General features: G+C 40.3%; 1 protein-coding gene and 1 long non-coding RNA gene across 2 annotated transcripts in view; one reads left to right on the top strand and one right to left on the bottom strand.

Annotated features, from left to right (window-relative positions):
* The window catches only part of IGF1 (insulin like growth factor 1), a 72,396-nt gene that overhangs the window by 10,446 nt on the left and 33,950 nt on the right, over positions 1 to 28,000 (top strand). The gene's annotated exons all lie outside the window — the stretch shown is intronic.
* Positions 24 to 27,216, bottom strand: LOC111090067. Its single transcript, XR_005370715.1, has 6 exons — positions 27,048 to 27,216; positions 26,273 to 26,344; positions 25,970 to 26,008; positions 17,743 to 17,878; positions 15,748 to 15,815; positions 24 to 1,337 (listed from the first exon to the last, which is right to left on the bottom strand). It is a non-coding gene; the product is annotated as an uncharacterized LOC111090067 (long non-coding RNA).

Raw genomic sequence — 28,000 nt, 5'->3', positions numbered from 1 at the left:
AGAGAGGCAGAGACACAGGCAGAGGGAGAAGCAGGCTCCAGGCAGGGAGCCCGATGCGGGACTCGATACCCGGTCTTCAGGATCACGCCCAGGGCTGTAGGCGGCGCTAAACCGCTGAGCCACCAGGGCTGCCCACATGTCAGCAGTTATACTTGTTTACTCTCTCGTGGGGTCTGTTTCAGAGTCTATTGCAAAGGCTGAGGTATCTGAACAGCCCAATTAGTCATACATTCATTTTCTCTCCTTAGGGGCTGCTGATAAAACCTATTATTAGTAGTAATAGGTATATAGCAGTATCAGTAACAAGAAGAATATCTTGTGTTTAGCTAGTATATTTACTTTTTCAAAATCCACTTGCATTAGCTCTCTCACATTGGTTTTATTGGAAGGCAAGAATTATTGCTTCACTGGACAAATAAGAAATGTGAGACCCTGAGATTTTGTGACTTACCTCACAGGACAGATCCAGAACCAAAGTTAAGGTCTCTTGTCTCTAAGAAGCATGTTCATTCAGCCATTTACATTATTTAGAGGCTCAAAGTGTTATGGCATAGGGAGATGCTTCCAAAAATACCAGTCCTCTTCTGAGGGAGGGTAACCCAGTCGATTCTGAACACTTCGTTGAAAGGAGTCATGAGGGAGATAGTTATGTGATAACGCTACATTTCATCTTCCAGAAAAATTTAGGAAATACTAATAGAATTTCCCCCAGAGTGCATAAGAAAAGTCTTTGATTAGGGGCTGCTGCTGTCCAAAAGCCTTCACAGATTAGACTCCACTCAGATGGAATTCAGCCCACCTGTGAGCACCACGATACTCAATATGATCTGAGGGAGCTTCTTTTCTGGCCAACTTCAAGTTTCTTCCTTCCCTACCAGCAAACCTCAAGTGCCTCATTTCCAGCAGCTCTTAGCTCTGTTGGTTTTTCTCAAAGACCAACTGATAAAGGTCTGTTTACTTTGACCAAGAATATTTCTCTGGGTGTTATAAGAGAGGTGGTAAAGGAGAGGTGGTCACAGGGTGCCATGATCCAGAGTATGCTAGACAGGAAGAGGCTTCTCCAGCTTGACCATGGAAGGACTTATGAGAGCAGCCAGGGGCTTGGATGTGCAGGCATCATTCAGCCAGTTGTTTGACACTATTGGTTTCAGATGTCTCATATCTTACATGGCTGGTAAGTTAGGCATTTGGGATCCAGAAGAGAGTTTTGATGTCCTTCAAATTTCCTGGGCCACCATACACCTTCTCCAGACATTATGTACCATGCCAGCATTCCTCAGGGCCTCTGTTAAGGGCTGACCTCATTCTGCCAGCAGCCTTCCTTCCTGTTTCACAGCCTATAACAAAAAATCAGACATTGAAAACATGTACAAGATCTCTCTCAATTAGATTTCTCATTGTTCTCAATAATGGGCTACAAAGCCTTTGCTCTTTTATGCAGCCAGACGTCTTTGACAACCATGGTGGCAAAAAATCGTTTTTGCACTAAGCTCCTGCCCTGGCATAGTTCCATCCTATACCTCTCTGTAAAACATCAGCAAGCTCTTACATCACAAAGAATTACTTTTGGTTGCCTGGAAAATTCAAATCCTCAGGCCTTATTAGCTGTTAGAGTAAGGAGATGACAACACAGCATTTTGTCTTTATCTATATGCGAGATCATGTTTAAAACAGCAAAGAGCTGTTATTTGACATGCAATTCCTTAACTGCAGTAAGTTGTACGCCTATTTAATGCATTGTTTAGTCTCACATTGGCTAAAGCTACTTAAAGAAGCACTTGGCAAGCTCTGGCTTTTCATTCTTGGCATAGCTGCCCCTCTTACTTTTTCACTGAACCTTGGTATTTATACCAAGAAAAACCCTTCAATTACTTTATATCTGGCATATTGCTTTATGCAATTGGCCAGAACTTTTGCACGTGGCCCTCTGCATTTGTCCTAAGGTAATTAATAGCTTTGCAATATGTGATCAGCAGCAGCACGGACACAAAGAAATTATGCAACCAGTAGAGACCACACAGTCTTTTAAATTAAAACCTTTTGCATTTAATGCTCAGACATACTACATGATAGGGTTTCCAAGCCAAAAATTAAAGAAAAAATTAAAAATTAGAAAAAATTAAAAGCATGCTAAAACCCCTGTGATGATACCCAAGAATCTGGTTATTGATTAAGTATACATCCCTCTAATACCTCCCTCTTAAAAATACCTGATTATTCAAAGGAAGTAAAATTAAAGACTGCTACAACCTTGGAAACCCTTGAAAAATAGTTAACATCAAGAAAGAGACTCAGAGAGGCGATGTGGCCAAGGACACACTTCTAATTAATGGCAGAAATATAAAAAGATACTTTTGATTCTGTTTTCTGATTCCAATGCAGAGCTTGCCCTTTGGCAGCCATGAATCATGCCTATGTCAGAGTTACGTGGTAAATTAAAATGGCCTGGGAAAGGTCTACAATCAAGTTCACCCAAATAAATATAGAACTTGGTGGCTCTCTCATTCCAATGAACTCACCTGAAACTTAAATTTAACACTTTCCCTTGCTGTAGAAATTTGCACGAACTAAAGTAATTCCTTGCCTATTCCTTATACATTACACAAAATCTTCAGATGTGCTTTAGATCTTCCAAGTCCACTTAAGGTCATAATTTAGACTATTATTGTATATTATATTATTCTGACTCTTTGGTCACTCTCTCCAATGTCAACTTGGGTAGAGCTGCTTTGGAATGACCTAGCAAAGCTGTGCTCCTGGAAAATCTGAAACAGTCTGACGAGTTGTTGGATCAGCTTTTTTTCTGGAGATTTCTATGACGGCCTCAGGCCAAAAGAAATTTACACCTGATCTTTTTGCAGACTTCCAAGCAAATACTCTATTGAAACTCTTCGGACTTTCTTCTTTCATCTGTAGCTTTATGAGGTACTAAAAATGTTGTTGGGGGCGGGGGTCTTTTTAAACTGAAATTGGGTTAGTCATAGAGTCAATTCTGTGAATATTGCTGGGAAGATGGTACTACCTCTGTGCCATTTACCCTGGTGAAATGGCTCTTTCATCAGAGGCAAATGATTAAGAAAGACTGCACTGAGCCAACCTACATGCAGCCAACTCCCGATTATCTATGAAACTGGGGAAAGGAGCACTAAGAGTTAGAATTCTGGATTAAACTGACATAAGGATACTGTAGATTTTGGCCTCCTCACTTCTCCTTCCTCACTGCCCCCAGCCTCAGCCCCTTTATGAGACCAAGTGGCATGCTTTTAAATCCTACTTCATTCTCATACTCCCTACTCACCTTCCCCAGCAGTGCCATTGGCAACAGTTTCTCAGCCTCAGCACTGTTGATGCTCTGGGCTAGATAATTTTTTATTGGAGGAGGGAATTTATGCATCATGACTATTTAGCACTGTACTTGGCTATTATCCTCTGGGTGCCAGTATCCTTCCTCCCCGTCATGACAATCAAAAACATCTCAACATTGCTAGATGTCTCCAGGGTGAGGGTGTGGAATCACCCCTAGTTGAAAACTATTGGACTAGAGGTCTACGGAAGGGAAGCAGCTAGAGGGATGGGAAAGCCATGAGTAAAGTAACACAGGAACTATTAGTCTATGTTCCATTGCCCAGAGTAAACAATGAGAAGATTCATTGTGGTTTTAGAAACTTTTCTCTGAAAATAAAAAAACTTTTCCCATAGGCTATCTAGAAGATATTGTAGGCACTCCTTTCATCTTATAGCTATGGAAATCATTTATTTTAGTAACAGCAGTAAAAGAAGGCAGAAATGGTGTAAAGCAAAACTTTGTGCTTAAAAATATGATTATGACCACCTGGAGCAAATGAAAAAGAAACCTGTTACCTATGGCCTCAATATTTATGGCCATTCCCTTCTTAGTCATATAATAAATAAGCTGTCAATGCCCCATAAGTGAAAAGGCCTGGTTCAAATACGGTGGCCACAATTTTTCTCTTCCTTTCTTGTGTCTTTCCTATCTGAATGTCACCAGAGACATCTGGTTATTACCCAGGAACAGCCCCAGCAGAAAAACAGAAAGAAGTTCAATGCATTGGAAATCAGAAGTTCCACATTTAAGCCTCACCCTGTTCCCATACTTAACAGCACTTCTCCCCCTTGGAACAATTAGGTAATATCCTTGGGTCTTACATTCCTCTTTATAAAGTGGGAATTAAAATATTACACCCGAGCGTTGTTTTGAGACTCAGCTATAGAAGGGCTTTGAAAACCTAAAGGGCCATCCAAATATGTTACTATTAATTGATTGAGTTGAATGTTTTTCCTTGTCCCTCTAATCACCACCACAAATTAGTTCGGTGGTTCAATTTCAATTATTAATGACATGACCCATTAGTTCAATTGTTCTGCAAGAATTACCTAGAAAAGTTAATTTGGTAGTGTATTGTCTCAACCTTATTAATTAGAAAGAAAAGTATGGGATCCCTGGGTGGCGTAGCGGTTTGGCGCCTGCCTTTGGCCCAGGGCGCGATCCTGGAGACCCGGGATCGAATCCCACGTCAGGCTCCCGGTGCATGGAGCCTGCTTCTCCCTCTGCCTGTGTCTCTGCCTCTCTCTCTCTCTCTGTGACTATCATAAATAAATAAAAAAAAAAAAAAGAAAGAAAAGTATGTTGGCATCCTCCATTAACATATCACTTTGCATTTAGACAGCCCAAGAGTTAACTAATGGATTTTTAGATGCTCACCCAGTATTACTGTTCATGTCCTCATTGTGGGAAGCAGAAAAAAGATAGAGCCTATTACTTTACCACACTAAGCTTGCTTACAGCGTCTGTCTCCAAGGTGGTTAGGTAGTCACTGAGGTTTCACACGTAGACAAAAGATTTCCATTCTCCCAAGTCAGCTATTGGTGATTTCTGCTCAGCTTCAAAATACAGTGTTCAGCAGCGGGAATATACTTCCTAATCAGAAAAGTATCTCTGTACTCTCAGGTTGCCCATCATAACTGCTTCCTTATCTCCGTCTGACTTAGGGGAATTGATTTGTTGCTGTTTGAGAGTGGCTTTGATGAAATAAAAATTGTGAGTTTTATCACCATATGATCCACTGACTATGTGGCATGTGGTTCTTCTATTCCTGAGGCTTCACATCCAAAAGCTGTCAGAAACACAATATTTGACTCAGCAAAGACACTTTTGAACCTCACAATCAAATACTGGTTACTGCTGCCATGAATTTTCATTCTATTTTGAGCTCTTTCAGAAAAACAAAGTTTTTTGAGTTTTTTTGGTTTTTTTTTCTGTCCTACACGGCATCAGTGTTGGGCACTTAAAAAACTGCTTGATTTGATATTGACAAAATCATTCCAACAGCTATTTCCTCCTACCAGTCCCCTAAATTTACCCCCATGACATTCCATTTGCTACTGCCACTATTAAAGATCTGAGATTTAAAGTATAGAATAAAAAAGCTTATTTGAGGTATCATTTCTTGGGAACCTCTTCACTATTGTCCTGGAAAAAATATCTCCTAGCTCAACAGCCAGCTAATTATAGTCGACAGGTAATTTTCAAGGTCTACCAAAAGAGCCTTCACAAAGAAATTCTACCTGTGGAAATGGTTTTGAGAACAGAACCTCCACTCAGTTCCTCTCTATTTCATCTGAAATATTCCTACTAAAAGGAGAGATGATAGTCAAGGGAAGGCACATAACAAATGGTACCTCCTTGGCAAACAAGCCCCCAAGATAGGAATAACCACTGGAACACCAGCCTTCAGAGAACACAAGTAGTTTTTATTTGCCAAAGCATAATTGAAGAATTGGAGATCTAGAAAGAATCATATAGAGCAATCTAGTTCATTGCACTTACTTCCCAGATGAAGGAAGCAAGGTCCAGAAAATAACATAATGGGCATAAGGTTACAAAGCACACTGGTGGGGAAGCCAGGACTGTAGTCACCTCCCTCAGTCTAGGGTACTAGGAGGACCCTTTAAACTTAACCTTGGTAAATTCACATGAAGGTAGTACTAGCAACTCAGAACTACTCTTTCTTTTGGTACAATGCATTAGAATAGTGTTTGAAAATCTGAGCCCTTAACCAATCAGAAAACTTCTTTTGCCAACTTCTATCACCCACTGGATAAAACATCATCAAGTTCCTTTATTCCAAATCTGATCAACCTGACTTCTTTATAGATTCTCATAGTTTGATGGATTGGTAGCTTAAAAGAAAAAAAAATAAAAAACTAATTTCTTTTTAGAGATACTTTTAATTTCAAGTCATGTTAGTTGGTAGTCTAGTTTATGTATTTTGTATTGCTTGTTAACTCAGAAGCTACCCAAAACAAAGGATATTGTCAATGCATTATTTCTGTCTCCACACATTTCTGACTTGCTAGTCTTCTATGAAGGTCTTCCATGAAGAAGCTTAAATTTTCCTACGTATTTTGAGTTTTATGTTTCTTTCCATTAAATTTTCCAGCCGTTCATAGACATATTTAGTTTGGCAGAAGGTAGTGGTGACTCATGGAATGAAGAAATTTGAAAGCAAAGCTACTGAAAATGGATCTAATTTCTTTTCAGGGTAATTTGGGAGCGAACGATTGATAATTTGTCTGATTTTTCCTGGTTTCATCAGCTGCCATACTGCCAAATATTTGTTCCATATGGATGCTTTGTTATTACTGAAACATATAACAAATTTCATCTGCAACTATATCTAATATGGTCAAAGGGTAAGACTATTGTTGGCTCATTTTCCCATTGTTTTTGGCTGGATACCCTCAATCAATGGTTATCGAGTGAAAAAAACAGGATCATATTGAAACCATTTTCAACATGTTCCTTCCTATGGATTCAAGCATTTCACTGTGAGTTTGTCAAGCACAGCAAATGTTCCTTATTAAAGAGATGATTATGTTTTCGGCATAGACATGACTGCCAGTTAATTGCATTCACCTTATAATTCCACTCTCTTAATTTGGTGTAGAGATGTTTTTGGCTTCCAAAGATTCCTTCTTTTCTGCTGATTCTTGCCTCCTACTACGGAACAGATATTTGGGGATAGATTCTGAGAAGATCAATGACATACAATAAGCATCATTTCAGGCTTACCTTAAGATAGACAGTCTGTGGGCCCTGAGTCATTTGAATCATAAGACTTGTAAAACGTATTAGTGCCACAAATCTGGCTGGCATTTCTGTAGATTACTAGTGCTTTGCATGCAATTATGGAAATCTTCCTTACCAGAGAAGCCAGACAAGGGTTCAGTAACATTGCATGAAAACATTATGCTGTGTAAGCTAAAGACACAGAAGGACTTACTTCTGGCTGGTTCTGAGGTAGATGCTGATCACTTACTGCCTTAAAGTCATTCATCAGGTCATTGATTTCAATCAACAAAAATGATTTCAGTATCTTTCCCCAACAACAACAACAACAACAACAAACAATGGCAATAATAAGGAACAAAGAAGTCTCTTAGAAGAAACCAGATGTTATTGAAGACCATGGAAAGTGTTTTGTAGCAAGAAATAGTCTCTTGTTTATGACAGGAAAATTTGGTTTGACCAACAAATGTTCTAAGAGTCACACATATCACATAGTAAATACATAGTTTAGTGTATGAAAAGTGTGAGTCTTCACACAGAGAGTAGCCTTGTTACTCAGAGCAACTTGATAGCTTATTGGAAAAGCAAACTCAGAGGCTCTACCCCAGACTAATTAAAAGAAAAATCTACGTTATAAACCAGACACCTACAGGATTTGTATGCTCATTAGGATTTGAGGAGCCCTGGTCTAGGGAATCACAGGAAATAACAGGTACATGTTGCTTGGTGACTCATCTGTTAAGAAAGAGAACACAAGCTAGTCAGGGCTGAACTCCCACTGAAGATTTGAAAAATCTTGTTGGGGCCAAACATGCTTGTGATCGTTAACAACATATATGCTGATTCAACCATATGAAGTACCCAATTCCTTCAGGTTGAGGAGCCTTTCCTCAGAGGAAGTATAGAACTGCTCCAAGGATAATCCCAAGGCCTGACCTTCTGTGAACTGGAAATTGGAACTCCTAATTGCTGTGGCTGCAATTTCCAAACCCATCACTGGGGCCAGGAACTGAGATCCAGTCCTTAAGATCTTGCCAGCTTCTTTTTCAATAGTTACATTTTATAAGAACAGCCAAGCAAGAGTCCTTTAAAAAAAATATTTCTAATTGCATTGAGTGGACAAATGTGTGTTTTACTCATATCAAATTGCTTCCCTTGTCATGCTTAGCCAGTTTCTAATATTATTTCTTAGGACTCTGAGTTGATTAGTTCCATTAGGTTTGCTATTGGAATCTAAAAGAAATGGTTTTGAGCTAAGAAAATTGGGATTCTGTCTCTTATTGGAAGATGAAGGGTAAACTAAAACCACTTTCCAAAGAGGCAGCTGGCTCCCCAGTTGAATGCCTTCACTAGACCCTTTCTGGAATTTGGCAAGTTCCCAAGCCTGAACCTGTTAATGAAGGTCCAGATATCTAAAGGACACGATTGTTCAGAAAGACCTCAACCTACAGCAAGGCAGGTACAAGTTAGAGAGGGCCAGTTTATAACTTCTTTTCCTTGAATGACACTAGAAAAAAGAGGGAGATCTTTGGATAGGGACTTTGGGAATCTTGGATTTACTCAGAGGTTTACCACTAAATAACTTGGTAAATTTGGTGAATAGTCCCAAGAGTCTCAAAATCTGTTTCCATTGGAACAATAACATTAAGATGAACCATGACATTCCACTTCTGAAATGGGGTCACTCTGATCTCTTTTCACAGTTCTCCAGGGAGAAAATAATAAGTCATAGATAATAGTTTTCACATTCTTGTCATACACATTTTTCTTAAACTTTTAAGTATCTATCACCTTTTGATTGTATTCAATTCTAGGATTGGCAGTATTGGACTTAGCTCACAATTGTACATTTATTTTAGTTAGACTTAGTCCACAGCATTTTAATGCAATATCCCTTACTCCTTGGCACTCTACCCGTTGAAAGAATATTGACAAGATACTCTTGAAGACCTTTCCCAAAACTAACATTTACTGTTGTTTCATGCTAATCTCTAAAATCCTTTAAGAAATCCAACTGGATATAGAACTATTGTTCTTTATTAGCATTCTTCTTTCATCAGAGCTTTAGTAAAATGTATGGAAGTAAAATTATGGCATTAACCTGTTTAATTATAGCATCAACTGGGTACCTGTTCTGTGCTAAGCACTGCCCAAGAGAGGGGCATGCCCCTCATGGGCACTGCCCATGCCTTCAAAGGGATTTCTCACTCATATGTGAGGACCCATTAAATATCAATTTTGAACCCCAACCTTGGATCAGATATAAATGTTTCTCCCCTAGATTATTTCAGCTTACACCATTCATTGAATGCCCTCTTGTTGGCAAAACACTGATGATGAAAGAAATGAGTAAAGATACCAACAACCCTCATGGAGTTACTTTAGAGCAGATGTCCCAAAATGGTATCCTATTCCACCCCACCTGAATCTAGCCCACAAATACATTTTGTTTGCACCAGAAAATATACTTTTAAAATTTTGGAATTATAAAAACCAAGAGATTTTAAACAAAAACAAAGATTAACAGTTTCTCTTGAAAAGTTAAGTGATCTAGCATTGCTGGCCAGCATTCCTGAGTAGCAGCTATTGGCGAGAGCTTTTTAGGTGGGACATATGTCCCTCCAGCTCACCACAGTGCCTTACAGGCTTGCTTTATTCATTTAAACACCAACCTGGCCTCAGCTGACATGGACCTGTGCCATTCCTACCCCAGATATACAAAATCTCTTTGGATATTAACTATGCACCTTCCTCCCTTATTCAACACAATATTAATTTACTGCCTTGCATTACCACCCACATATTAGACTAGCCACTGCTGATTCATGTAAATATGACACAAAACTTTTCTTTAAGGGGCTTCATGGTTCTCCTCAAATATAGCAAGGGTATAGCTCAGGTAAGATTTAAAAGATGATCAAGTCTTCCTGGTGAGGGAAGAGCCTAAGTCTGAAAAACTGAACATTCCATAATTTAGAGATCATCAAAGGGATATTTCTTCAAGAGTAAGTCAAGTTTTTGGCCAGTGACCTTATAAAGCAGGAAAGACCAGGTTCCCAGCCAATGCAACGGACAAGTTATGCAATCACTCCAAGTGTTTAGGACAATGGAGGCCATCAAACCCAACTCTTCAGACAAAGTGAGTTGTAGCATTGTAGTTTGTTTTGCACCAAGATCCAGAACAGCTGTTACCAATTCACTGGAAGATTACACATGTGTCCTTCCTTCCATTCCCATCACTATTTAGGACCTCCTCATCACTCACCAAAACTATTGCAACAGCCTCCTCAATGATCACTCTGTGTCCAATACTACTTGACACCAGCCATCCCACCCATGAAATTAATCTTTCTAAAGCACAGTTCTAATCACTTTATTCTTTTTCTAAACAACTTCAGGGACCATCCATGGCTAAGTAACTTGAATCCAAAGTCCACAATTTGACAGTAAGGCATTTTATATAACACCTCTATCTAACTTTTTCCCTTCCTACCATTTCCCTACAACAAAGCTCACAAACTGGCAGTCTGCAAATTGTATCCAATCTTCAGAAGTATTTTATGGGCAAATGGCAGTGTTTTTACAAAACTTTGAATAATCCGTCAATATAAATGACTCTTACTTCTACATTGGCACCAGATTCTTCACCACTTTTGATTGCATTACTGTGGCCCAATCCTTCTTTACATGATTTGCTTGGCTTTTCTAGACATTTGAGTTTACAAATGTTCTCTACATATTCCAACATCGAACCTAGGTGATTTCCTAACATAGATATTATTTTCCTGAGCTTTCCTCCTGGGATTTTTTTCAAATGTCACCTGCTCAGAAAAATCTTCTACCAGATGTCAACTCTCTTTCCTCTGAATAACAATAATATTACTCTTACAACTCTTATAATCTATTCTATACTGTGCTTTTTGGTGAGTGTTCATGCTTTATACCATCTGGTTTGCTATTAGCTCCTCAAAGGTGAGGGCTGTTTTATTAATCTTCTGTAAAATCCCACATACTCCCTCGTACAGTCAATGTCTGCATGGAATTAATTAAGCTATCCATTTTTCTTTGGCCTTCCAGGCCTACATTAGTTGTGTGTGCCCATAAGAAGGTAGTAACTCATTTGAAATGCAGACATGACTGAGTCGGAAGGTCCCCATGGACTTCTAAGCATTTTCAAGTAGAGAGTGAGAAATGCTGTATCTAAAGGAAACTACTGAGGGAATTTAGGTAAACAGAACATGATCCTTTTTGTTGGAAGCCGGCTGTGATCTTCCGATTAAATCCCTATTGCATGTCTCACAAGGAGCATCAGCAAACCCTTTAGTATGCTCGACTTTGTCAGAATTACAGGAGTCAGTCTATTCCTGGGGGTCCAGCTGAAACAGTGAGTTGAGCCAGTGCCAGGAAGAGCACAAATATGCTGGGAAAAAAATGAAACAGAAAGAACTCTGCACACTGCATTCAAAGGTATCCATTTCCAGACTTACCAAGCACCCAAAAAGGCACTCTCATTCTTGTTTGCCCTAGCAGGAACAAGTTGCAAGGAGTCAGAACTGAGCGGCTCCAGAAATGTATCCAACTTAATGGATTTTGGTCAGAATGATCAGGTATAGAATATGAACTAAAAGGAAGAAAGTTAGTCTTCTAAAATATAATTCAACCCAGCAATGTTCTATGGACTAATATGTACCCAGGACAGTGCTAGAAATCAAGGGAAAAGTAAAACAAGTACACAATGGAAAAAAACTAGTATATTAACAAGCACACACCATGTTTTCCAGATGTAACAAAAGCCTGCCTTAAGTTACCTGCAATCTGGTTAAGAATGCAACCTTTACTCATGTGTAGAAATTATCATCAAGGTAAACTAACAGCATTAAAATAAAAATAAAATATAAAAATGGCATTCTTTTTTTCTATTTCTCTCCTGGACAAGATAGATGTCAAAACATGCTTACTAAATTTCCAAATGAATACTGAAAATTTCCATTCTCTCTCTACATATAGTCTTGTGAGGCTTTTCATTGATGTTTAAAAGGAAGGTAGAATTTGTCATCTTCATGGGCCTTCTGTCTGCCTGGGTTCTTAACTAGGTAGAGGTATGGATGTGCTCTGTTGCTTGAGAGAGGCAAGAAATACTGGGTGAGCAAGCTGCTTTGACTTTGAGTTGATGGAGAGTACATGAAAAAATCCCTCCCTTTGTGAAGTCGCCAGACCAAGTTTTCCAACTCAGGTCCAGTGATGTATCCAAATCCTACATAGAGTCATGAGGCTCCCTTCTACCTGATTCTCTCTATCTCTTAGTCCAGACATATCAGACACAGAGAACATGGGCATCATTGGCGCCTTTTCTTTCAGCACAAAGATTCCTTAACAGATATTTTTCCAAAATAAACAGAAATCCAACTGTGAGTGTCTGGGTATATTTGAACAATGTATATATATACACATATACATATACATATACATATACATATACATATACATATACATTTTTTTAAAGGAGTAGCATCTTTTTTTTTAAGATTTATTTATTTATTTATTTATTTATTTATTTATTTATTTATGATAGACATAGAAAAAGAGAGAGAGAGGCAGAGACACAGGAGGAGGGAGAAGCAGGCTCCATGCCAGGAGCCCAACATGGGACTCGATCCCAGGATTCCAGGATCGCACCCTGGACCAAAGGCCGGTGCTAAACTGCTGAGCCACCCAGGGATCCCCCATATACATTTTTTTTTAACCAAAGGGACAATGTTAGGTATCAGAATGGGCTCTGATTATGAGGTGAGGAGATCTGAACATCCTGAGGAGACTTGGCTTTGCTGGTTATAAGCTGGGTGCCTTTAGGTATATCTCTTGCTTATAAACAGGGTACTATCAGCCCTGTTCTGCCTTCAAAAAGGGGGTTTTGTGTGTATCAGGCAAGATAATACCTGTGGTGTCATCAGGGAATCAAGGCCAGCTACGGTTTCTAGAGAAAATTTGAATAAGGTGTTGTTTGAATTCATGGAGTTGCTAGGCCAGAGTATATTCCAAAGTTGCAATTGGGTTAGCTAAGATGACATTCAGGCACCTTCCTCTAGAGGTTGGGACAGCCATTCTTTTTTGGGTCGTGTGTGTTTTCTTGCTAGAATTACAAGGGCAAAAGTAAGAGTAGCTATATTCTTGGTCAGTACTTCCCATAGTCCACCATCCCATGAGTAGGGATAAGAGGTTAATTAAATATATCTCTCGGGCAACAGAAATGATCAAGGCTGCCCCTGGAACACAGTTGCTTCAAAAAGTAGGCTTTTGTTTCAGGGAAAATCTCCCGCAGAGAAACATGGAACACCAAAGAGAACTATAAATAGGACTATCATTTATGTCAATTATAAATAGATTTGTTCCCTTTTGATTAGAAGATTAGTTCTAGCTGAAAGTCTGTAGTTGAACTGCAATGAGGGAAAAAACTGACAAAATATTATTACATGCTAACAGATTTGATACCTTTTCCTCCCTGAGGTATTTTCTCTGATTTTCTCTAAATGAAGACATTTGTGTTTAGAATCCACTTTTAGTCTTTGAAGTACATTTATTCATACTTCACCACCTTCTCGGGATCTCTTCTTATCTTCTATATTATAATACACACACACACACACACACACACACTACTTTTTAAATTAAAAAAATTGAATAAATTGAATATCAGTGTTAGGAATTCAAAAGAGGTAAAAATTCTCCTCAGAGGCTCCAAGATGATCACCATACCACATTAGAAAAGTTTGCCTTTTCATGAACATGAAGGAGATTCTTTACCAAATTGTGGGTCTTTAGCAATCAAGTATTAACATAATGACTGAAGGGACAAAGTAAAAAATCAATAGAGGAAGGGTTATATGCCATAGGTTGTTGCTGCTGAGCACTTGTCATATATGTAGCCATTTTCCTTTCATTCTACAGGGAGCAATATCCAGAGGGATCCCAACTCTTTAAGTCTGGTTAGCCAACTCCTTGTCCTCTGCTCATGTTCATGACTCATCTCTTCCTAGGTCCAGAGAGAGAAGTGGCAGCTTCCCATCCAAGCTGTCTCCTAGATTCATCCTGGGACGAGGGTTTGCAGATGAAGCAGCAGGGTGCTGCTGTATCAGGCATGATGGAATGCAACAGAATTTATGTCTCTTGCCTGCTAGGATGAGGGGATGGAAAACCTTATCTGAGTCTAACCTACATTGCTTCTTAGAGACTCCTGATCTCAGCTACCCCAGACTTAGCATTAAGAAAAAGGCTGTAGGTGAGAGTAATTGTGAGGAGAGGACAGATGCAATGAGCAGGGACCTTTTTCGGAAATTCCTCCCCCACTTTAAATGCCCTATCCCGGTTTAACTATAGGATATTTTAAAATGAACTTAGCTTGTCAACTGGAAGTTCACTGCCTGACCCAAGATTCAAGGAAGATTTCTGGAAAAACACTAATAGGGATTTGGAAGGACTGGGTGCCAACACATAAAGAAATATATTGAATATTTTTAAAGATATAAAATTCTTAGAACCGTTGGACAGGTTTCTGTGTGTGGCCTCTCTCTTCCAAGTGGCATTGCTCAACAGCCCAGCTCTCATCAGAAGACTGACATCATGCTGTTGTGCAACTCACAGCCATTGCAATGTCACTTTGCTAACTGCACTTGCTGTGCATTCAACTACTGAGAAGCCGAGCAGCTTTATGTTTTGAGTCAGAAGTTCTGAGCAGGATCATTCCCGTGAAACCTGAGCCCTTGGTTCTTCTAAAAAGTCAAAATGCATTTGGATCTTACAAATGAAGAATGTCAGAGCCAATATTTTCCTCTTTAATCAAAACCTAGGAATGGCACAGTGGGTGGTTGGGGCCATGTCCTCCTCTTTTCTCATTCCCTTCCCCCACACTCCCAGCCAAAATTCTGCAGGCTTGAGAGAGCTGAATGGGAAAGAAGCTCTGGGCCTTGCTTGTTCAGTCCTGAACTTCTCTGCTGAGCACTGCATTATGGTGGCCTCTGACACAGTAAAATGTGAAAAGATGAGATTGAGTTCATCCATTTGTTCCCAGACTGAGAGGCACACAGAAAATAGGAAAGGCCTGTTCCCACTCTGCCTTGCATTCCCAATCAGGTATTTGGGATTCTGTCTAACGGCCTGACTTTACTTCCAATGTTGGCCATTGGACCTGTTGACTCTTTGGTGGGGACTCTTCCATCCTCATCCCCTTGGATCATTCCTCTAGCTCAATTTATGAAACATTTTTTTTCAAAGTTGAGAAGATGATGCCCTTCTCCATTCTGAAATAGGCTAGTCCAGAATATTCTTGGGAACTTCATGAAGAGCTGTCTCTGAGTCCTGTCTTATGCACAAAGGTGGCAATGGCCTTCAGATTGGGTTAAGTGAAATATTAGCACATTCAAGAGACCAGGCTTCCCTTGTTCTTTTTGTGTTGCTGTCATCTTTCAGGGAATCTAGAAATGGCAGAGAGATGAATCTGCCCTTCCCTCCCCCTAGGGAAAAGGAAGGGAAAACCCTGACATCCCCCAGACCTCATGAATCACTCAAAAAGGTCAGTAGTCGCTGTGCTTAATGGGAAGTTTCAGAAAAAAAGCTTCCAGAAATTTGCCATGATGCCTGTGTAATGGAATAAGGATACTCACATTTGTCTGGAAGATCTGATGTTTAAGAGAGGCCTTGAATAGGCAGGATTTTGATAGATGGAGAAATCCTGGGCGGAAAAAAACAACTTAGTGGAAAAGCCTTGAATAGCAAAATATAGGGCATGTTTGCAGGTGTATAAGCCATACAGCCAGTTGTTGGAGTAGTAGGCTAGTGGAGAACAGTGCAAAATAAGCCCGAAGACATGGGTTAGAGAAACATTTGTATTGAAGAAGAATAATAACTAGCATTTTTCAAGCATTTATTATGTGCATGGTACTATTGTAAGCACTAATATGTGTTGATTCTTTCAATCCTCACAACAAAACTTAAGTGTATACTATCAGTATCCTCACTTTAGAGTGAGACTACTGAGGCAGAAAAGGATATTATGTGTATAAAGGACCATAGTGTCTAAGTGGGACAAAAGCCATGGTTTTAACTCAGGCAGCTGACCCCAACATCCATTGTACCTGGTAGCCTTTCAGCATACTGCCCATAGAATGCCTCTATTCTTCACTTTTTCCTCCATCCCGTCTTCCCTAGCTATGGAAACACTGGATAACCTATAAGGGAAAGCTCACATATCCCTTCCTTAGTGAGATCTCTTCCAACTCCATCAGTAAGAATTTATCTTTCCCTACTCGAAGGTCCTCTTTATTTGTATCTACAGTAATTTTTCCAATCCTACTTATATTAGAGTTAGGTCCTTTACAAACTTCTACAGGCCAGAACTGTCATGCTATCTCCCTTTATACCCTCCGACTCTGAGATAGTGCTTTACATGTAGAAAGTGCTCAATTAACATACCCTGAGTTGAATACCAGAGTCCACTGGTTGAAGCCTAGGGAAATGTCCCCTAATCCCACCAAATCTCATTTATATCATCTTTCCAAATTCAAAACAACAACAAAGATTAAGAAATCTTGAGCCCTAGAGGGAACTCTACCACTCCTGAAATCCTACAGCCCATCAAAAACCATTTGGAAAAGCACAATGTGGACAGTCCCAGGCCACAGACCAAGAACTCCATTCCAGGGTTAGCCCTGCTTGGCTGGAAAAGAATGCTTGCTCTAACAGTGCTTTTAAAGGCTAAAACGTGGATGAAGCCCTCTCACCAAGGGCTGTGGGGTTCCAGGATTTCTGAGAAGGCTCCCTTTATCCTAATAAAGTTCTCAGCTTCTCAACCCCCAAATCCCAACTCCCTTCAGGAGATTCAAAAACACCCCATTTAATTAAAACCTCTTTTTCTCACATTGAAGTCACAAGTTTTCACAGGGTGCAACGTGTTGCTAACCCAGCAATTTCCAGACTAGACTGCTCAGCAAGGCAGGTGCTGTTTTCTTTTTACAGCCCATGTCCTTAAATTGCTTTGCTGCTTAGGTATAACTGAGGGCCAGGTCACTTAGGCAAATGCCAGCCCAAGCTCTCCCTCTTTCACGCAACTCTTCTGGCCTGAAGGATTTCTTTCTCCCACAGGTGAATGTATCCAATAGGAAGAGAAGGACTTATCTTTCTTAAAAAGTATCCTTTTAATGTTTGTCATTAGTTACCTCCATGCTCAGAGGGTCAATAACAACAAGTGTGATGCCTTTGAAAGGGCATCAGACAAGCATGTGGAATGGCCTACAATGATCTAATTGTCAAAGCCAATACTACCAATACAGATTGAGCTTTATAGATCTGTAAGGTTGAGTGCTGAAGTGTGGTGGATGGGTGCACAGGTATTTACAGAGCATCTATTATATGCCAGGCTCTGTAGCAGGTGTTGGGGGTTTAGTGCTGAACCAAACTGACAGGGTTCCTACTTGAGGTACTGATGGCTTAGCCAGAGGGGTATGGATGGCTGGTGATAAGGATGAACAAGGAATGATGAGTTATGCCCTGCAGTTGCCTGGGGTGGGGGGAATTATACAGTACATTCCCCCAAGCTTTCTTTTCTTCCCAACTGTTGGAATATTGTTCTAATCAATCTCCCACCTTCTTCTTCTTCTTACCTTTTCTTATTATTATTGCCCTCTCTAGCAGGTGTTGTTGTACACCCACTGCTATAGGCACTGGTGTAGACTCCTGGTGGCAAGGAAGCCTCGCTCTTAGGTTTAGTTTGGGCTCTTGCTCTTTCCTCTTCTTATCCTGGACAATCAAAGGAGGCAGCTTAATTGTGTGTTTCCATCAGGAGTCAAACTCATTGTTCGCCTCAATTTTTCTACATATACTGAGATATTCCAGATACACTGGAGTTTCTTGTCCTGGGAAGGCCCACAGTTCCTGAGGTGTTAAGTAAAGGAAACCATAAAATGTCCATGGGCCTATGTCTTGGCACCTTGATCTCAAGCTTCTAAAAGTGCCAGCTTCCTGGAAATGTATTACCTATTCCGTGTAAACAAAAAAACTAGAGAACGGTAAGAAACACTGGGTAGGTCTCCTGGTACTTGTTTGAGAAATATCCACGTGCTCTGTGCGAGGGAGACCAGTGGTCTCTGGTCCTTGATAGAATCTGTAAGGAAGTCACCAGTTTTGATACAAATTCATTAATGAACTCAATACCAACCCAGGAGCCAACTGATTTACCTAGAAGAGTTCTGGGAACAGACGAGCCAGACTTAATGTGGGGAATCGTTGCTCAAATCATATCAAATTAGATATGAAACTGACCCATTTGATATATTAGAATGTATATTTTGACCTTGCTTATTTTTCTCACCAGTAGCCTTTCTGGTTTTCCAAAATGCTTTTTCTTTGTTCTCCTCTGACACTATCACAGACTAATCTGCTATAACACCATTACCTGAGGCTTCATTCAAGGCTAAACCTCTGTGATTCTATATCCCTAGACCCCAAATCTTGTAATTAACAGAAATTTAGGAGAAATGACCCAAGACTTTTCTTCTGAAAAAAATCTACCCAAGGTATTATTGGAGTCTTATTAGAATGGAAAGAATGAATCAAAATTAGATGCATACAAGAAGGATAGGATACGATAAACAGCATATAGAACTTGAGAAAATAAAATAAAATAAAACATAGCAGAAACCTTGTTTAAGTGCACGAAATGAACTTGAAAGGAGAACCAGTGTGTCCTTTATCTGTATTTGCCAACATAGAGTAAAAATCATAATCTCTAAATGAGATGGTTGAAAACCCTCGCATCCAACCTATTTGGTGACAAGAGATTGAGAAATTCAGAGAAGCAGTGTTTTATCAGGTCTAATTTAGTCCTAGAGCTATTGGAGTCCATTTGTCTCCAAGTGGAACATTGCCTGGTGTCTGTGTTTCTGTTCATGCAGAAAGCTGCTGGGGCCATCAGAGCAAGAGCAACTTCACAAAGAAATTCAGAGAGCAGTGCCAAAAGGCAAATACGATTCCTGTCACAGCCAAAATAGTTCACTTAGCTCTTTGTGTTGCTCTTTTACTCTGTAATGGAGCAATTTCTATGAAAGTTGTGTAAAAGTAAGATTTTTAGCTTTAAGCAGAAAATGAGTGAATTGGCAAGAAAAGCATGAAATTCAGTGAGGGAAAGAGTGATAGGGAAATAATATAAAAGCCCTGGAGAGGATGCTTCCTCTTTAGAGAATCCACTGTGTGAAAATCCACACTTGTAGAACAGATACACTCTGGATAGGTTTTCTCAGTTCAGAAAAATTTATCACTTTACTAAATGCTTTTTAAGTCTTCATCATTTGACTTAAAGTCATCGTAATGACTTCTCATTTAACGTGGTTGAATACTTCCTTTTGCTCTCTCTCTCCCTCCCCCCCTCTCTACCTTGCACCTATTGGAGATGAAAAAGGAGAACCCATGAGGTACAGTCAGTCCCTCAGAGGTCTCCGTGCCTACCCACGTTCGTGCTTCACTTCTACCATATGGACAACACTTAGGAATGTGACAAGCCTTAGGAATCCATGGTAGACCACTGGGTCAGAGCTTCTGTCAAGAATGGAGAGAGGGACCCAGATGGCTCAGTCAGTTAAGCATCTGAGTTTATCTCATGTCATGATCTTCAGGTTCTGAGATCCAAGCCCAGAGTCGGGCTCCCTGCTCAGTGGGGACTCTGCTTCTCCCTCTCTTTCTACCCCTACCTCCTGCTTGTGCTCTCTCTTTCTCTCTAGATCTCTCTCAAATAAAAAATAAAATATTTTAAAAAACAGAATGGAGATAGAGGGACTGTAGAATCCTAGGGTTGCAAAAAAACCTTCAAACTCATAAAATTCCTCTTGCTCTTCAACAGCAAGTCCTGACAGAAGGACTCTGCTGAACGCCCCCACCCCCAACTTTACTGCCTCTCCCATCCTGCAAGCAGAGAAGCACAGCAATAGGGTGTTATACCAACCCATGGGATGGTCCTCTCTGATGAATAGAGGTCACCTCTCAGGAACTCAGCAAGGTTCTTTTTCTGAACCTTCATTATATCTGTACTTGCTCAGGCACTTAGCCTTATTCTGCTTTGTCTTACGTTTATTTATGGGTTGTTTCAACCCCTGCTGGGTCATAAATACCTTGAAAGCAAGGGCTTTGCCTTACCCAACTATTTTCATGTAAACTACCACACTTAGGATGGTGCATCTTAAAAATGGCAGATAACATAAAGTTTTGTTTGCTTTTTAAAGTGACTTTTTTTGTGTTTTTTTGGTTTCTTTAAGATTTTATTTATTTATTTATTTATTTATTTATTTATTTATTTATTTGAGAGACAGAGTGAGCAAGAGAGAGAAAGAGAGCACATGAGCAGGGGCAGACGGAGAGGGAGAAGCAGGCTCCCCTGCTGAGCAGGGAATTTGATGTGAGGCTCCATCCCAGGGCCCTGGGAACATGACCTGAGCTGAAAGCAGATGCTTAACTGGTTGAGCCCCCCAGGTGCCCCCAATGTGGCTTGTTTTTAAATTGAATTCCATCTTAGTTCTATAGGAAGACTACATTAGAAATTATTTTGTCATTAGAGATTTAAATTTCCTTAATATTCCCTTAATATTTAATCCATAGATAGTATGCCTAACACATAGCAGACAATGAATAAGTTTGTTGAATGAATTTGTGAGTGAATACATCAATGAACAGCTGCCCATGGAGGATGGTCCACTCCTCCCCGCTGAAGTCGAGGCAGCACTGAGAGAATTCTTATTTTTCCAACCCACCCTCTTCTGTTTCAGGCTAGTGTCACTGATACAAAGGTGTCATCATCACCGTTAATCCAATTCTGATGTAACCTGAACTTTTGCTCTGTGTAATCACAGATCTGGGTGATTTTCCTAGAAAAGAACAGCCCCTGAACTAAATTGTTAAATAGACAAAGTATAAACTGGGCCTCTTCCATATAGTCCAGAGCAAGGGAGGCCCTAACTCTGCTCTGCGCCTTTCATCCTGACTCCGTATCCCCTGCAACAGCACCTAGTAAGCCCAGCCACAGAATTACGGGAACCTCAGACTTGCCTGTTTTATACCTCATCCTACTCCATGCATGCACCCTGAGTGATCTATTACCTTCCTTCCCATAAATTCTGTATAAATATATCCTAATCCAATGGGACAAGGCCATAATGGGGTCATTTGAGGCACCAATAAAAAGCCAGTGACCTTCAGTAAACTTTGCTCTCTCAAGAAGTGGTTATCATTGAGATTCTGTGCAAGTAACATTTCAGGATTATATTGACTTACTCAACATGGAAGTCTATTTCTCTCTCACATAGAAGTCCCAAGATACATAGCTCAGGGCTGCTGAACTACCAGCTGAACAGAGCAGCTCAGGTATCCGGACTCCTTCTAATTTTCTGTTTCACCATGCTTACAGTGTGGCCCTCATCTACGCGGCCCAAGATAGCTACTAGAACCCTAGAACAGCATTCCTGCCAGCAGGAAGATTTTTTTAAAAGCAAAGGATACATGCTGGTTGTCCTTTTTAGGAAGGATCCCAGAAGCTGTCTTGTGAAACTTTTCACTTATATTCCATTGCCTAGAATTTGAGCAAATTGTGGCACATAGCTTCAAGGGAGGCTGGGAAATACAGTCAGCTGAAATTTTTTTTTTTTGGGGGGGGAGTTTCTATGTAGAGTATCATGTCATCGGTGAAGAGGGACAGTTTGACTTCTTCTTTGCCAATTTGAATGCCTTTAATGTCTTTTTGTTGTCTGATTGCTGAGGCTAGGACTTCCAGTACTATGTTGAATAGCAGTGGGGAGAGTGGACATCCCTGTCTTGTTCCTGATCTTAGGGGAAAGGCTCCCAGTGCTTCCCCATCGAGAATGATATTTGCTGTCGGCTTTTTGTAGATGGCTTTTAAGATGTTGAGGAATGTTCCCTCTATCCCTACACTCTGAAGAGTTTTGATCAGGAATGGATGCTGTATTTTGTCAAATGCTTTCTCTGCATCTAATGAGAGGATCATATGGTTCTTGGTTTTTCTCTTGCTGATATGATGAATCACATTGATTGTTTTACGAGTGTTGAACCAGCTTTGTGTCCCGAGAATAAATCCTACTTGGTCATGGTGAATAATTTTCTTAATGTACTATTGGATCCTATTGGCTAGTATCTTGCTGAGAATTTTTGCATCCATGTTCATCAGAGATATTGGTCTATAATTCTCCTTTTTTGTGGGGTCTTTGTCTGGTTTTGGAATTAAGGTGATGCTGGCCTCATAGAATGAATTTGGAAGTACTCCATCTCTTTCTATCTTTCCAAACAGCTTTAGTAGAATAGGTATGGTTTCTTCCATTATCATGGAAAGAAGGAGAATGGATATTGGGCAAAAGAGAAGGAATCCTTGCCAGAAGGGCCATCCCAGAGCCCTTTAAGTCAGGTCACTTAAGTCCTCACCTATGCACTACAAAGTCAAAGGTTGGTCTTGTGTCAGCCAGATCCAGAGGCCAATTCTGGCAGCATCAGGAAATCAACTGTGTGCTCTCTTAACCTTTTCCCATGCTATTAAATATGGGAATAATACCTTCCATTTAGGTTCCTATAGGGTGATGTGAGATGGCAGGTGGTGCATAGTATGGTGCCTGGCATGTAGTAGATGCTGAGCCCACACTTACTATTATTATTATCATTCTGCCCACATTTATTATTATTATTATCATTCTAAGACTCCAGTCTGCTCTGTAGCAGGCTTTACACCAAGTTGGGCATTGACAACATTAATAAAGCTCCTGGTGGCCGTGCTTCTTGAGCAATTTTACATCCTATCCATTAGCCAGATGTGTTAGAGCAAATGAATGGCTGCTCAAGAGAATGTCTTTATCCTTAGCTGTCCTTCCCCTTCTTTGTCAGATGGTGTCAAACAAGACAAAAGCAATTAATAAACTTCTCAGCACTGCAAGAGATGACAATTAGAATCAGCAGCACACTAAAAGGAGCCTAAAATGATGGAGAGGATAGTGAGCTTTTTAGAATACAAAGAGTATTCATTTCCACTTCACTCTGTTTATCAGGTCAAGCAAACTACTGTGGAAAAGTCACGCTGGAAAAGGGTAAAGAAATATATATACCACTTTGGTACTGCCCGCTATGCCACATCAAATAAATGGGTTAAGAGGTATACTGGGCTTTATTTTCCACTGTTTCATACTAAATTCCTCTTAGAAGAAGATCTAAGATGCACTAAATTCCTCCCATTGTTTTCTATCTAGTCAGGAAGTTACTATTCTGAAAAGTACTGTAGTAGAATGATTTCGTACTTGGGCAGACTTGAGTTTAAATTCTGGTTTGGCCACTTAATAGGAGGGTGATCTTGAGACATTAATAGACTTTTCTAAGCTTTGGTGGTTTCAACTGTAGGATGAGGATAATAATGGCGTTCATCTCATAGGATTGTTCTAAGAATTAATCGAGACAGTATATGTATAAATCAGATGTCCCCAGGTTTTCTGGTCTCCTTAGGAATCACTTTTATCCACTATTTACTTAAAATGGCTTGTGACCCCTTCCCACGTTCCATGGGAAGCCCATGTGCTGCCCAAAAGCTCTGAATATTGGGGGCACCAGGCTTCTCCTTACTTAACTCACTCCACAGTCTGCTCCAGTACTATTTCCTCCTCCTAATTGACACTCTAAACTCCTGAACATGCCTTCTTCTGTCACACGCCCCCTTTGCTCTAGCCCATCAAGATGAATCTGGAGTACGAAAATACTGGAGGCAGGGGAGTCGTGAGTACCTGGAGCTTTGCAGGAGCCCCCAGAGCTATGATAACACTTGATGCAATTTATTGCCTGCCTGAACAAAGTGGGGAAGGGATAGCTAGTAACAAAGGTGACTGTAAAACTTTGAGTCTGGATAAGCAAGAGGATGATGGTGCAGACATGGACAAGTCCAGAGGAAGATTTGACTTTGGTTGACTTTGGTCAATGGCAAAGATGTTGACTTTGGTTTTTACTGCATCATAATGGTGCATTCAGAAGACAATTCCGATGGCTCATTATTGGTGCTGGTTCAAAGCTCAGAGAGACGGCACCCAAAGAAATAGGTTTGGAAGTTTTCTTGTACACATGATAGCCAAAGTATGATCCCCTCACCCCAGTATTTAAATTCTTTTTTTTATAAAGAATACACTCCAGTATTTAAATTCTAAGCTATTTTTTAAAATAAGAAGGAAGATATAAATTTTAGAATCTCAAAAGAACTGAGCATCATCCAATTATATCACAAATGATCTCCAAAAAAAACTCATTCCTTTAGGCTAGCAACTGAGTTCTTATTCATTACTATTTTTTCAAACTAAAATTTGGAATTACAGAATCAAAACATACTGCAGTTGGAATAAGCCCTAACATGTTCCTGACCCAAATGCTCACTTACATATGGGGAAACTGACCTGTTAGAGAGTCCAGGTGACCTATCCTTGTTCATTCATGCTGAATAGCCAGGTAACTGTAACCTACTCGTAGAATTTCTGTTCTTCCTTGCTAATTTTTTTCAGCTATGGTTCAGCTACCAAAGATATGTTTTTAGACATTTTACCTGATTAAAAATGTTCTTTCCAACTGAAGTACAAACACAGGTAGGTCATGAGGAGATGGTATAGAATAAGGAGTCAGAGGGCCTGGATTTTAGTCCCATAAGAAAGAACTGGTAATGTGACCTGGAGAGAGTCATTTAACCTTTCAAGATATCAGTTTCCTCACTTGAGTAACAAGGAGATCGACCTGAATTAGCTCTGAAATGCCTTGCAGCTCTGACGTTCCTTGAATCTTGGAGGTATCAACAGTCTCCAACTAGATCCACATTTTCTAATCCCACACAAGATGGAGAGCAAGCCCATTCCAGTATTTGGAGAGGCCCATCAGGACAAGAACTGGCCTCTCTCTGTGAGGGCTGGAGAAGGGAAGCAGCTGAAGCAACACTATCAGTTTCCTTCCCATTCAGAAGAGAACAATCGAGCTCCTCCCAGGGGAAGCCATTCTGATTTTGACAGTGCAGGGTCTGTCTTATGACGGGAATGGAGGATTACCATAGAATGGGGGTGCTTAGTGGCTGTGATTCTGAACACAAAATCAAAGATGGAAGGAAATCCAAGAGGTCCGTAGGTCCAGTCCCCTGTCTCTATCTAAGCCTTCCAAGGCAGATGGTTGTCATCCTACATTTAAAGATCTCCAGGGCAGCTTCCCACAGCGCCCTGGGTCAGCATGCTTCCCCCTTACAATCAAGAAATTCTTCCTGGTATTTAAGTGGAAACCCTTTCAGTATAGCACTCGTCTGTTTACCCTTGTCTGGTCTTCAGCGGAGATGAGGAAGACACTCTGTAATAATAACCCTTCTTATACCTGGCAGTGGAATTAAGTCAACTATTAGCCTTTTGGGGGGCTAAACCTTAACTCCATTAACTCCATTTTCCACCCAGTTCATCTTTTTTTTTCCTTTCTACTCCAAGCTGGATTCTTTCCACCTTCTCCAAATGAGTCTTAAAAATAGGAGGATGAAATCTGAGTCCCCACTCTAATTAAAACCTCAGCAATGCCAAGTTTTGTAGAAGGATTACTCTCTAGGCTTTCATTTCATAATTCTCGACATACGCCTGCTTCATATTACAGTTTTGTTATAGTACTTTCCTGCTGACTTGAGGCCCACAGCTATTTTGCTGTAGTACTTGTCTCTGTCAACTGGAGCCCATTTTTGCCCATTTTAAACATCTTCCTGCTTTTCATGATCTCCCCCATTCTACATGGTTAAAGGTCACTTTATTTATTTTTTTTTTTTAATTTTTTTTTAAAGGTCACTTTAAATTCTAATCTTACCTTCTAATACTTGAAGATCTTTTCCTGGCTTGGTGCAATCTGAAAAACATCCAAGTCTATTATTTCATTGAGGAAGGAGTCTCAATTATTTCCCCCATACCCACATGCATGGTTTGAGCATGAAAAGCACTGCAGACCAGCCTTCTCCAGTCATCTATTCAACAAACATCTTTCCAAGCACTAGTGATAGGCACTAGGCATACAGTCATGAACAAGTCACAATTTCTTTAACCATCCAGTAACATATACACATAATGTATACACACGCATAATATATTCATGAAGTACTTAATCTTTGCAAACCTGTGGTGGGTAGATAGAGGCTGCAGCAGGGAACAGGACATATAAGGTTCTTGCCTTTATGGACCTCACATCCTAAGAAAAGTAGAGGAAGAGGGAGACAAAATATAAGTCAACCAATAAATAAACAATACTATGTCAAATCCTGATAAATGTTCTGAAAGAAGCAGTGGAATGACAGACATCATGGTGGTGGCTTTCCCGTCCAGGAAGGACCTCCCCAAGGAGGGGGCTCTGCAGACATGAGATCCTCACCGGGTTCTGCTATTCTGAACCTGTTGTATTTAGCAAACCAAACCTTCCTCGAGGTCTCTTCTATCAGACCCAGAACTAACTTCTGCTGGGATGTTAATGGCTGATGATGCACTGTTTCTTAGTAAATTACTTACATTTCCAAAGGACTCTTTCATGTTCTTTAATCAAAAAGAATAATAAATGAATTTCAGGATACAGGTGACCTAGTTCCACAGGAAGTGGATAGACATTCCTGGAAAACAAGGATCTTGTGGTCCCTCAAGTGTGGAGAGAGTGGACTCTAGTACCATCACATTGATTTCTTTGGGACAGGGTTTCTTACGACCTTGAATAGGTTAATGAACTGTAGAAGTCTCCCAAATGGGACATTTACAGCTGTTCCCTAAGCTTTTATTATGTGGAAGGATATTCTGTGATGAACATTGGGCTGAGGAGATGTCTTGGATCCTTTGGTGTCTTTTGACCTTGGGTTTGGCATTGGGGATATGGCTCCAAATCATAAGTGCCCAGTGTGCAGGCTCACCCTGGTTGTTTCTGAAAGGTATGACAGAAACAAGATGAGCTTCTCCATTAGCCTGGGCCTATACTTCTCTTGTTTCCTTGGGGAGACTTTGGGGAGTCTTCTGAATGTCTTAAATTTCCTTATTCCAGGAAAATCCACAAACATACATAATTACACATCATGCAGAGGGTTCATGGGTCTCCTACAAAAAAATGCATTGACTAGAAAACTCCTAAGAAACTGTTCAGTGTTAAAGTTCTAAGGTTCTATTTTTTAGATCATAATGACCTCTTGGTTCATATTTTTTTACTAGCCTGTGGGTTTCTTGAGACTGGGTGTGCTACCTCTTCCTGAGCTCATTCAGCCCTGGTGGAGTGCTCAGTACACAAGGGATTCTAATACGCACCCGTGTACCTGTGGTCACCTCCTCAGAGGGTCCTGTGGTGGCTGCTGCCTGAGAAACAGCCAGGGAGGGTGGGGAGACCCCCCCAACAAAGAAGGACCAACCAACCCTGGGGATACCCAGTTGGCTTCCCAATTAGTGAATGAGATCATTTTCTCCTCTGATCTTTTCCAGAAATAGATCTGTGAAGAAGGCATGCACTGAAATGACCTAGCAAAGCAATGAGAAGGAAGTGACTAGAAAGGGAATTATTAAAAACTCAACTTCTTTAAAAGGGAAATGGAAACAGGGACCTGGAGGAGGGTTATAACTTTCCTCTCCTTGCTCCCAATATGGATTTCCTGCCTGCAGGGTACTGTTTGATTTAGAGCTCTGGGAGCCTCACACACACTCTCATGAGAAGGGCTTGGAAAAGAAATAGAGCAGCATTTGCCCTCTTCCTGCCACTTCTGGATGAAGGCAGTTAGATTAATTAACCCTGTTTCCTCAGCAGGATTGATCCTGACACTTGCTTGAGAAATTTTGATGATTATGTATAGCCTGACAAATAACAAATTATGATTTTTTTTCT

Source organism: Canis lupus, chromosome 15 (genome assembly GCF_011100685.1).
Source record: "Canis lupus familiaris isolate Mischka breed German Shepherd chromosome 15, alternate assembly UU_Cfam_GSD_1.0, whole genome shotgun sequence".
In the NCBI taxonomy this organism is placed as follows: Eukaryota; Metazoa; Chordata; class Mammalia; order Carnivora; family Canidae; genus Canis; species Canis lupus.
This window is presented reverse-complemented; position numbering and strand designations above follow the sequence as displayed.